At 44.4% G+C, this 11,416-nt stretch overlaps 1 protein-coding gene and 1 pseudogene across 1 annotated transcript in view; one reads left to right on the forward strand and one right to left on the reverse strand.

Annotated features, from left to right (window-relative positions):
• The window catches only part of COL26A1 (collagen type XXVI alpha 1 chain), a 139,978-nt gene that overhangs the window by 62,110 nt on the left and 66,452 nt on the right, over positions 1-11,416 (reverse strand). The window lies entirely within an intron of this gene.
• LOC112485258 lies at positions 9,004-9,185 on the forward strand (annotated as a pseudogene).

Here is an 11,416-nt window from a genome sequence, read left to right on the forward strand (position 1 = left end):
AGGTGACTTCTGAGCTGAGCCTTTGCAGACAAGCAGAGCCTATTGGGCAAACATGGAGGGTATGAGGTGGGAGCATTTCTCCCTAAGCTTGGTTGAAGGCAGGAAGAAGAGTGGCAAGTTTGGTGGGGTGGGGTGGGGTGGAGTGGGATGGGGTATAGAGAGGGCTGAGGAAGGGAGGCAGGCTGCTCTAGGGGTGGCCAGAGTGAAGGTGAGGGGCAGCCCAGACTGTCCCAGCTTCTCATTCTCTAGTGTAGTGAGGACGGGAAAGGATGTGCTTTGGGCTCAGATACATCCTGCTCAACCCCAGCTCTGGTATTTACCGCATGGATGTCCCCGGGAAAAGTGACCACTCCTCCTGGAGTCTTATTTTCTCCTCCATGAAAGGGAGATGTTGACACCCACCTTCTTGGAGGATTAAATGCAATAAGTCTGTAGTTTGCTAACCATGCCTGGTACCTGGAGGCTTCCCAAGAATTAGTGACGAATCATCATTATCCATATTATTTTTTTACCACAGCAGTTGACCCCAGAACAACTCAACTAGAACAACTTACTGGGGTGATCACTTTGTAAGTTGTATAAATGTCTAATCACTATGTTGTACATCTGAAACTAATATAATATTGTATGTCAACTGTAATTGAAAAATAAAAAATTATCTTAAAAAACTTGTTTTTTATAAATAGAAAGAGCACACACTAAAATAATGATAAAAGTATAGTATAAGTACACAAACCAGTTACAGTCATTAATTATCGTTTTCAAGTATTATGTACTGTACATGATTGTATGTGCTATTCTTTTACACAACTGGCAGTGTAGTTGGTTTGTTTACACTAGCCTCTCTACAGACACATGAGTAATACATTGCATTATCATCTTATAAAGGCTACGATGTCACTAGGCAATAGGAATTAGTCAGCTCCTTTATAATGTTATGGGACCGCCATCATATATGAGGTCTGCCATTGATCAAAACGTCATTATTTGGCACATGACTATAAGTGGATCAGCACAGTTCAAACCCATGTTGTTCAAGGGTCAATTTACTTCTATCTACTGTTTTTTTTTTTCCCCCTTTAAAAAAAAAAGCCTTTTTCCCAGAGGATCCCATTGTCTGGGTAAGAGGAAAGAGTAGGAAATGTCACTTCCACAAGAGTTCAACTCTCACCCTCTTAAATTCAGTGTCTGCGCTGACAACACAGTCCTCACACCCCAGAGAGGACAAGCCTCCCAAGTGCTGCGCACCGAACACCTGCTACACAGTCACACAACCACCAGTGGTGTGCTGGCAAATGGTTAACAACCGGCTCTTGGTAGGGATAATCCTTCATTTGTAGTGCTTGCATAAATACTCCCACCAATTTCAAGCTGCCAACCTGACATCACTGAACATATCCTCTGTACACAATTAGCTCTGTACACAATTAGTGAGCGAGTAGCAGGCTGTTTCAGTGAAGAGCTGACTGCACCCTGCAGGTAAGAGCATGACCGTCCCCATTTTACAGGTGAGGAAAATGAGGCTCGGGGGCCTTAAGTCTATGTACCTAGAGACTCTGAATCTCTGTCTCTCTGCTTTACCAAGAGGCCTCTCATAAAAGTGCACTGTTTCCAGAATGGCTCTGGGGAGCTGGCAGAAGGACAGATGGACAGAGAGATGTGGGGATGCTATGATTGCTGGGAGCCGGTTGCAAGGGGAGCTCTGCCATCCACAGACCCCAGGAAGGGGCCCCCATGCAGCCTTGGGCCCAAGGTGACCTGCCTGCTCAGAGACAGCTGCGGAGAAAGAAACTGAGCCTGCAATTCCCCCCAGTGACAGATGCATTTTTCCAACCAAATGAACAGCCACCCAGCAGGCGGTATTTACATTTCCCCTGCAAATGCTTTTACTGTTTTGATTTTTTTCTTTAACAACTCTCTTCTGAACCAAACAAAAGCTCATTGTCTGAGCAGTTCCAGGTGCCCACAATGTTGTTTGTTCCACTGGGGACCACTTGGTTCCTTCTGCCTCTTGGCCACTGCCCACGCCCCCCCAGCCCCCACCATCAGTGGGAGGTCAGGGACCCTTCGATGCTGCCCACCTGGCTGCAGTGTGACATTAGGCTAGTCATTTGACCTTCCCGAGACTCAGTAGGTTCATCTCTGAGTGGGAGGCAGTGTCCTCACCCACACCCACACCTCACAGGGATGTCCAAGGGCCGACCATAGTGGACCGACATGATGAGCTCGGTGTGAACTGTGGCACACAGAAAGTGCCTGCTGGTCCAAACCTGGACTCAGGAGCCCAGCAGTAACATGAGCAAGTTGGCAAGATGGTCTCAGGGCCCCTTCTGGCTCTGGCTGACTGACCATGTCATTTGCTCCCAGGGTAACAGAGGATAAAATATATATGACACCTCTTTGCCCAGTTGGGTTATAACAGCTGAAAAGACCCCAGGGTCTTGCCCTTCCTACAGCTGAGTAAGAGCCCAGACCTACGCCCCCGCTCAGACCCAGGCTCCCTGGGGCCTCCATATGACTTTCTCATCCGCCAGATATAAACACCCACAGGTCCCTGTGAAGAATGAGGGTGAATCTGTGAGGGATGAGCAGGGCATCTCCAGCCCAGCCATGTCCACATATTCTGACCCCATGTGGGAATGTGACTTTTCCTGAGGACTTTCAGGGGTTAAACCACAGCTCCCCCAACTCCACAGGACCAAAATGTTTTTGTTGAAAGACCAATTCTGACCAAAGGAAAAACCATGGCTCTCGTACAAATATCAAATGAACATGCATCAAAGATTTTATTTAATGCATTAATTAAAGAGAGAACAAACCAGTAAGATGCTACAAACAATTCAAAAGAAAACTCATAGAACCATGAGAACATGTAACAAATAAGGAATGCTGCAATGAACTTACAAATGAATGCAAACCAGGCCCATCCTAGGGCAATAAGGAACAGCATTCCTCTGGACTCCATTCATTCATATTAATATGGACAAGAATCATTCACATTATCCCTAGTTTTGTACGACTTTACAGAGTCGTAAAAAACTCAAAGCCTATGAAAGGTGGAGATAACTCTGTGCTGAATGGGATACACAGTAAATTCCCATCCCCCCATATAAAGTCTGCAATTTAATTGGGATGACGAAAAAGATCTGGAAATGGATGGTAGTAATGGTCGCACAGCAATGTGGATGTACTTAATGCCACTGCATTATGCACTTAAAACTGGCTAAAATGGTAAATTTTATCTTATGTATATTTTATCACAATTTTTTAAAAGTCTGCAGCGTAAAAGATACTGCAATAGCCTCAATAGTGACACCATGGGTTCATTTTGTGGTCCCAAAGACCGGCGTTGTAAAGGGCTCTCATCTCCCCCTTCCCCAGAAAGTGGTCTTTTCTGCCCAGAACCCCTCTGGACCCAGCTTCATGGGGTAGATTTCTCTCACATGGAGGGTGGCCAATCATAGGTATGGCAAGCAGGCCAGAGGCCCTGGGGACAGAGTGGTGGCTGAAGTGACTGAAGGCCTCAGGTCTGCATTGAGCCATCTCAGGGGAGGGAAGGGAGGCCTCGACTCTATCCTCCCCAGAGCCCTCAAAACACACCCCCAACAGAATAGCTGGTCCTGAGCCCCTCCCTCCAGGGAAGGTGAGGAGAGAGCACTGAACACCACATCGTAAGGGAAACTCTTGAGGGAATATGGAGGGAACACCCCAAGGATCAAGTCAGCCCCTAGCTCCCAAGGCCTGACAGGAGGCAGAGGGTGCAGACATGGCTGAGGAGCCCTTAGGGGATTCAGGCTACAGCACAGGCTGTCTGGTGAGGAAGGGGCTGCCTCACAGGGGCAGAGAGAGCCCAAGCAGGACAGCAGTAAGTAGTCACAGCCTGATAGAACACAAGCAGAATGGAAGCCATCCAGAAGCTCACACCTTCTCTTCAGCCTCCCCGGTATCAACTGCCCTGGAGGCAGGAGGTCCCGAGATCTGCCTAGACAATGCACCCATGGGCTCAGAGCCCAAGATGTGTGTGCCAGGTCTGTGGCCCAAGGCACAGGGCACAGAAGAGACTCTAGTGTCTCCCCTATCCTCATGGCCTGATCAGAGAGGACTCCCAGGGACCTGGGTTCCCAGAGGCCTGGGTGCTTTCCTCTAATTCATATGAAGGCACCCTGTGGGCTGGCAGCAACCCTGACCATCTGCTCGAAAAACAGGTGTAATGGACCCACTGCAGCTAGGGGCATGGTAGGCCAGTATTGGACACAGCTCTGCCCTCAGCAACACAATTTTCAGACTTCTCTGGAACTTGCACATGTCCACAACACTTCATTTCTCTCTCTCAGCTTAGTAATGGCTCTGGGCAGGGAATGCCAGCTTCAGCGAGGGGCCATGACCCTCCCAGGCTCAGCTGTGTGCCTCAGGTCCAGGCCTGGTGGCTCCAAGGGCAGTGTCCTTACTCACATGGCCTTGCCCTCCTCCAGGAGGCACCTCCCTGAAGTTTTGTCCTGTCTGAATACCCAGAGTCTTAGTTCTTCTCTCCAGGAGCTCAACAACCATGATCCAGTGTCTAGGACCAGTCCCGCCAGGTTTGTTCATGCTGGGTTGTTAGAACACCTGTGCTCCTCCCCCCAGCCCCACATCCTCTCAGATTCCTTTGTCAGTTCCCCCACCCCCGCCCCCAGCACCCTCTGGCCTCTTCTCCCAGGCCTGCCTGGAATGCCTTTAATTTGGAATTGTCAACCGGGTTCCTTTCCTCCCCCTTCAGCCTGAGACTGTGCTTGGGTTCCCGGTGCCTGTCTGATGACCACGAGGGCAAACGTAGGGCTCCGGCCTCCCTGGAGATTGCCCAAAGGCTTCAGAATTAATAGTACAGTCTGATTCCAAAATAGCATAAATTACATCCTGGAATCCATTACGTTCTGATCTGTTAGGCAGGAGGAAACGTGGTCTGTAGCAAAATAAAAGACATCCTGGAACCCATTATGGACTCGATAGAAGACAAAGGCAGTGAAAAAGGACATTATGGGATCGACGTGCCTAATAAACGACGTGTTGGCATCCCCCTTCCACCGGGCCGCGGATTAACAACAGATGTACTACACTAATGTCGATTTGTATGCTAATTTAAAACAACTGCGTGGCCTTTGCAGACAGGAATTCCATCAATGCAGCCCGGTTCTGTTCCCCACAGCTGCTGGTGGCAGAGGCCGAGGCTGGCTGGTGGGAGTTGTCTCCGGCCTGCCCCTGTGGGGGAACCCCAGCTCAGGGGTTTCAGAGCCCCAGACCCTTCTCTCCTCAAGTTCTTTGCTGAGCCTGACCTGTGAACCCCAAGACTCAGTTTGAAGAGTCCTCATGGGGTAGGACACAGAGAGCCTTGGGCTCTGGAGGGGACATGGCACCAAGAATTCTGCTGGTTCTTCCATGGAGCTGACAGTCACTGATCATTCGTTTCCCAAGGTTCAGCCATGCCTGGAGGGTGAAGACAGATCCTGGAATCCCAGAGAATCTTAGACCCGCACCACCATCTGGGATGAGAACTGGAGGCTGGGGGAGAGGATCTAGACATCTCAAAGTCACGTGGATGGTGCGGCCAGCTTAAGCACCAACAGGTTTGTGGGAACCTACTCCTACAGATGCCAGAAGAGTCAGTTCTGTCCCACCAAAGAGCCTTTCCTGAGGCCTCTTCAGGGCCAGGCCCCGTCCCGAACACTAGGAACACAAATGAATCAGAGGAAGACCTCAGCATCTTGCCCAGCAGCCATATAAACAAAGGTAGCTGCAGGTCAGAGACAGAGGCCGGGACAAGCTACAGAGCACCACAGAGAAGGAAGTGATGAGGACCACATCCTCGGTCCATTACCTCCCAAAGTGTATGGCCTATGGGAGCCTTGGTGGCCCCTACAGCACGATGACCTATCACACAAACAACCTAAACTCACACTATCACATGGCGTTCATGCCCCACTATGGAATATGTCTCCAACTACACATATGTCTGGGACGGCAGGAGTAGCCTCTGAAGCGGTGGGGCGAACACCTCACACAGGTGAGCTGGAAGGCTGATCAGGCACCCCCAGTCCTGGGCTCCATTGAGAGATAGCATCACCTCTTGGTGACATGTCCAGAGCTGACTTCTGGGCCACTCTCACCTACCTGCATTTCTGCTTGTCCTTCTCTCTCTGGCTCTTTCTCTGACCAAGTAGAAATACATAATATGAAGTCAGAAGGTAAAAGCCAAATTTTGGCTCTACCACTAATTAGGTATGGCATTTTGCATGAGTTCTTTAACTTCTCTGAGCTTTGGTTTCTTTAAATGCAAAACGACCTTGAGGCGCTGCTAAGGGTTGACAGAGGATGTGTACATAGCACAGTGCTGGATACTTAGAAGATGTTTGAGAAAAGTTCACTTCCTTCTATTCTGCCTGTGGCAGAAACAGATGTAGTCACCCAAAATCCCATTTTCTTCTCTACATTTCCTCAAAAACCTAGAGTTGACCAGGGCCATGTGACTAATTTAGCTGATAAGTTGTAAGAGGTTGAGGCAATGAAACGTCCAAGTGCAATGTTCTGATTTCCCACCAGTTTCAGAGAGTACAGCTACAAGGTGGTGGTACTTCTGTCAACCTGAAGCCCTAAGGAGTTCTGTAATATTGGGCCCTCCACTGACCATGTAGCTTGACCAAAAAAGAAACTTTTGTTGGGGTTAACCCCCTGACATTTTGGAGCTGTTTGTTACCAAAGTGTAACCTAGTCTATCCAGACAGTTACAACATCCTACATCATGGGATTATTATAGGGATGGTATGGGATTGGATGTATTAATGTAACTAGCATGACATGGAAACGCAAACTTTTAGTTTCATTGCTTTCTCCCCACCTTCTTCTCAGGATAGCTTTGGCACAGTTAAAGATCACACTTGCATTGGGAGAAAATCAGCTATTTTCAAAGGCCTCCATCTTGGTGACACAAAGAAATAGACATGTGCCATATAATGATGTTTCAGTCAACAATGGACTGCATATGAGATGGTGGTCCTATAAGATTTTAATGGGGCCGAAAAATTCCTATCACCTATTGCTCCTGCGAGCCTGTACAGCATGTTACTGTACAAAACAGCAAAAGATTAAATGAAACACAATAGAAAATGAGGCAATTAAGAGACAAGGTACATATGAGATGTATGCGGCTACTGCTGGTATAAAATGGCATGCTATTTTACTGCAAATTCTTATTTATTTTAACAAGTAGAAAGAGTATACTTTAAAATGACAACGAAAAGTCTAATATAGTAAATACAAAAACCAATAACATAGTTATTTATTTCCTTTATCAAATATTATGTACTGTACATGATTGTATGTGTTATCCTTTTATACAACTGGCAGTGGAGCAGGTCTGTTTACACCAGCATCTCCACAAATGTGAGTAATATGTTGCACTACGAGGATGTTATCACGGTTACGTTTCTAGGTCTATATTAGGCTACGTCACCCTGGTTTATGAAAGTGCACTCTATGATGTTTGCGCAAGGACGAAATCACCTAACAATACATTTCTCTGAACGTCTCCCCATCGTTAAGCAGCATATGACTGTATCAATAGAGAGAAAAAAACAGATATGATATCAATGTAATAATCATTATCGTTAGCATTTATCAAGCACTTACCATGTGGCTAGATTGTTTATGTAAATCTTTACCTAATCCTGGTAACATTTGGTAGAAGACGTCATTCCCACTTAATAAATGAAAAAATTGAAATCAAGGAAGTTAAGTAGAGATCTCCTGTTCTAACATGATGGTATATAAAGAAAATCAGAAAAACCTCTTGCTACAAACACTTAGAAATGCTAGGTAAATATAATAACAATTATTTTAAATGCAGAGCTGAGTTCTCAAGAAAGAAAGGAGGCACTTATAAGAATAAAGAGGAAACTGAAAATAGAGTAGCTACTATAGCAGATGCTGTAACTAACCTTGGAGTGGGGAGGGCAGGGAGCAGGGGGAGAGGTATCACCAGAGTAACCCAGATGCTTCGATGTGGGGTTTTCACACCCGTGTGCTTTGAAGGTCCACAGAATTAGGAAAGGGAGCACCCTCCATGAAAGTTTTGCTAGAGGACTATCTGCCAGTCATAGAGAGGGGATAATAAAAGCTTCTCCCTTTTATCTAGATTTAAACAGAACATCTCTCCTGATACATCCAAACCTCAGGTCTGTACCTTGTGTGGATCTGGGGTTTGAATTAATCTTAGAAACTCACAAGAATTTACCCAGAAACCCACAAACCAAGAAATTAACATAAAAATCTATTCCTGCACAGCAATACTCTGGAATGCCTTGTAAAACTTTGTGGAAGAATGGTTCCACAATCCAGGCAACAAGGGATTCTCACAGGAAAACAAGCTGTAACAAAGATGAGCTCACCATAAAAAAATTACAAAACAAATAAGGAAATAAGCTACCACAAGTGAGATACCATGAGCAAATAAGACAATAGAAAAGATTAAACCCCGACAACATGAGAAAGTATAATTCCGATATGAAAGAAAATATAAAATATATATAAAATAAAGATATTTAAAAATATTGGAGTTATAAGGAAGCGTTGAAATAGAACAGAAATAAAAAATAACTATATACAACTTGTAGAAATTAAAAATATAATAATTAAAGATAAAAATTAAATGAATAGGTAAAAGGCATATTAGACTGCTGACGATAAGATTAATAAATGAAAGCTAGATGTGAAGAAATTGACCAAAAGGCAAAGGTGAAACAAGAAATAGAGACAATGAGTGGTTAAGAGACACGGAGGATTTATCTGTCTAAGAGGAGTTCCAGCTCACCATTCCCATGATTGCTTCTTGGAAGGTACAGTCATGTGGAACCTGTTAGCCTCAGCATGCGGAACTCCAGGAAGAGAATATTTTAAGTCAGATAATATTATACATTTATCATTTCTTTGAAACCTTCAGTGCCCAAAATCTAGCCACCTCAAAGTTCCAACATCATGACCTCAGTCTTAGCACAGTGGTTCTTAATCCTCATTTCACTGTTTTTGGTGCTGCCTGTTGTTGAAGCAGTAAAAGTTGGAGATGCAATTGCTCTCTTGTTAGGTGTGATTCTCAACATTACGCAGGCACTTGTGCTTTTTGTGGGGTACGTGCATGAAAAAGAAATGGACAGATGTGACTGAAGGGCCTACTGAATCAAACTTTGCCTTGAAAACATTTGTGCTATTTAGGTTAAAAACTGAGCTTTGGTGTTTGAAAGAAACAGTAAATAAGGTAATTTTACATTCTTAGTTGTTTCTCTATAAATGGGAATAAATTCATACATGGTAAATGGAATAAAAGTTTTTTTACAAGAAGTAATGCACTGAAAAATGAAGTCTATGATTTATATTTGCTAGTTAGAAAGAGGGTCAAAGAAGTGGGATGGCTGAAATTTAGATAAGTAATGTTTCATAGTCTCAGAATTCTCAAAGCACATAAAATTGGAAAAAGGAAACTCTTGCCCAGAATCCTAGGAAGTTGCCACTATTCAGCTGTATTGCTCAGGAGGTTTTTCTTCATATTTTTATTAGATTTTCGTTTTGTTATCTCCCAAGTTAATATTGTACTTAGATATCAAATACAGACACTCAAAATTAAAACTTTTATTTCTTTGGGGGGAAAAAGTTTAGAAAAATATATTCAATGTATCTAACACTGAAATGGAGAAAAGATTTAATGTAAAAAAATATTTCATATTGACATTGAAATGGAGAAGAGATTTAATGTTTTTTGAAAAAACCTTTATATTAACTGAGCAACAGCCCCATGGTGAGAAATACTATATTAAATATAAATCCTTATGTTATAAAAATATAAATTAATGAGTAAATAAATAAATAAAAATAGAAGTTCCAGAAGCAAAGCAAAGAAAAAATGGTAAAAAGGCAAAATGGCTTGGGTTTTTCTGGAAACGATTTAAAAATGTGAATCCTCATATATCAAGAATTCAAGGATTTCAATGAATCCCAAACAGATAACTATCGAAACTGAACCATATCTAGACAAATAAGTGAATCTGCAGAACAAGTGAATCTCACATTCGGCTAACGAGGAAAATCAAATTATCTCCAAAAACAACTTCAGTAGACATCTAAACAGCAACAAAAGAGGCCAGAAGATAATGGTATAATAGCTCCAAAGTGCAGAGGAAAAATGATTATCGACCTAGAATTTTATGCCCAGCTAAAGTATCATTGGAGAGTAATGAGTTAATGCAATTATTTTTGGTAAAACAAAAACTTAAAGAAGCTAAAACTCAGATGCATTAAGGGAATGCAAATCTTTCAAATCATATATAATTTCTCATCCATCAGAGTTCAAAAAAAAGTCCTGTCTGGAGGGGGAAAAAATGGCTTAGATGATAGAGGCTCTGTTCATCCCTCTGGCAACCAAATCAAAGTTGTGACGGAAACAAGGAGCAAGCAGCAAGGAAAAATCACCTAGGATCTAAATGAATAAGCCATACAACTAGGGAGAAATCCAAGAAATCACCCTGCAATGGCAAAACGTAAGACAGAGTGAGGACTCAGGGCTGCCCAGTCAGGAGCGGCTGAATGAGATGGAGGCTGAGGCAGCGGCAGAAATCCCTTAAAGGGGCCGCGTCTGTGAGCGGATTTTCGCAGTGATGGATCTACTCGTTCTGAGCACCAGTGCCAATTTGGCTGCACGCAGTGGGCACCAGGGACTTACAGGGAGATATTGTCGGAGTGAGGGCCGAGGGGATACTTGCTCTGTATAGAAGTGCCAGCAGTGTCCATTGTTCCCTGTTGAGCCCTCCCTCCTCCCAGTGTACGGACACAGTGCCACCATAGCTGTGACATCATCAAACTGAATAACAGAGGATGCTCCATCCAGAGGATTCCTTGAAACCCCGCCTCCCTCAACTCACGGCCCCACCCAAACCACAACCAGATATATCTTCAGCAAGTCAGGTGCTCCTTGCTGAGCAGAGCCTAGACTTACACTGGAGGCTACTGACCTTGGTTTCTGGTGTGGCCTTTTGAGGCAACTATAAGCACAGCATCTGTGGATTGCTAGCTGAATCTTAACAGGTGGTCCCAGAGGGGCAGAGGTTTGGGCTAAGTTTGGCCTGCAGCTGAACCCCTCTCAGGACTATGCCACTGGACACCTACTTCACAAATCCACAGTAAGACTGGGAGACTTAGGAGCTTTGCTTAGTACATAGAAACAGACACAGAAAGGCAGCCAAAATGGGAAGACGAAGAAGCAGAAACTATATGAGAGAACAGAACAGAGATCCAGATATAATGGATTCAAGCAATCTAACAGATGCAGAGTTCAAAACGCTGGTTATAAAGATGCTCAATGAACTTTTGGGAAGTGTAGAGAACTCCAACAAAGAGATAA

Source organism: Pteropus alecto, unplaced genomic scaffold (genome assembly GCF_000325575.1).
Source record: "Pteropus alecto unplaced genomic scaffold, ASM32557v1 scaffold68, whole genome shotgun sequence".
Taxonomy (NCBI): Eukaryota; Metazoa; Chordata; class Mammalia; order Chiroptera; family Pteropodidae; genus Pteropus; species Pteropus alecto.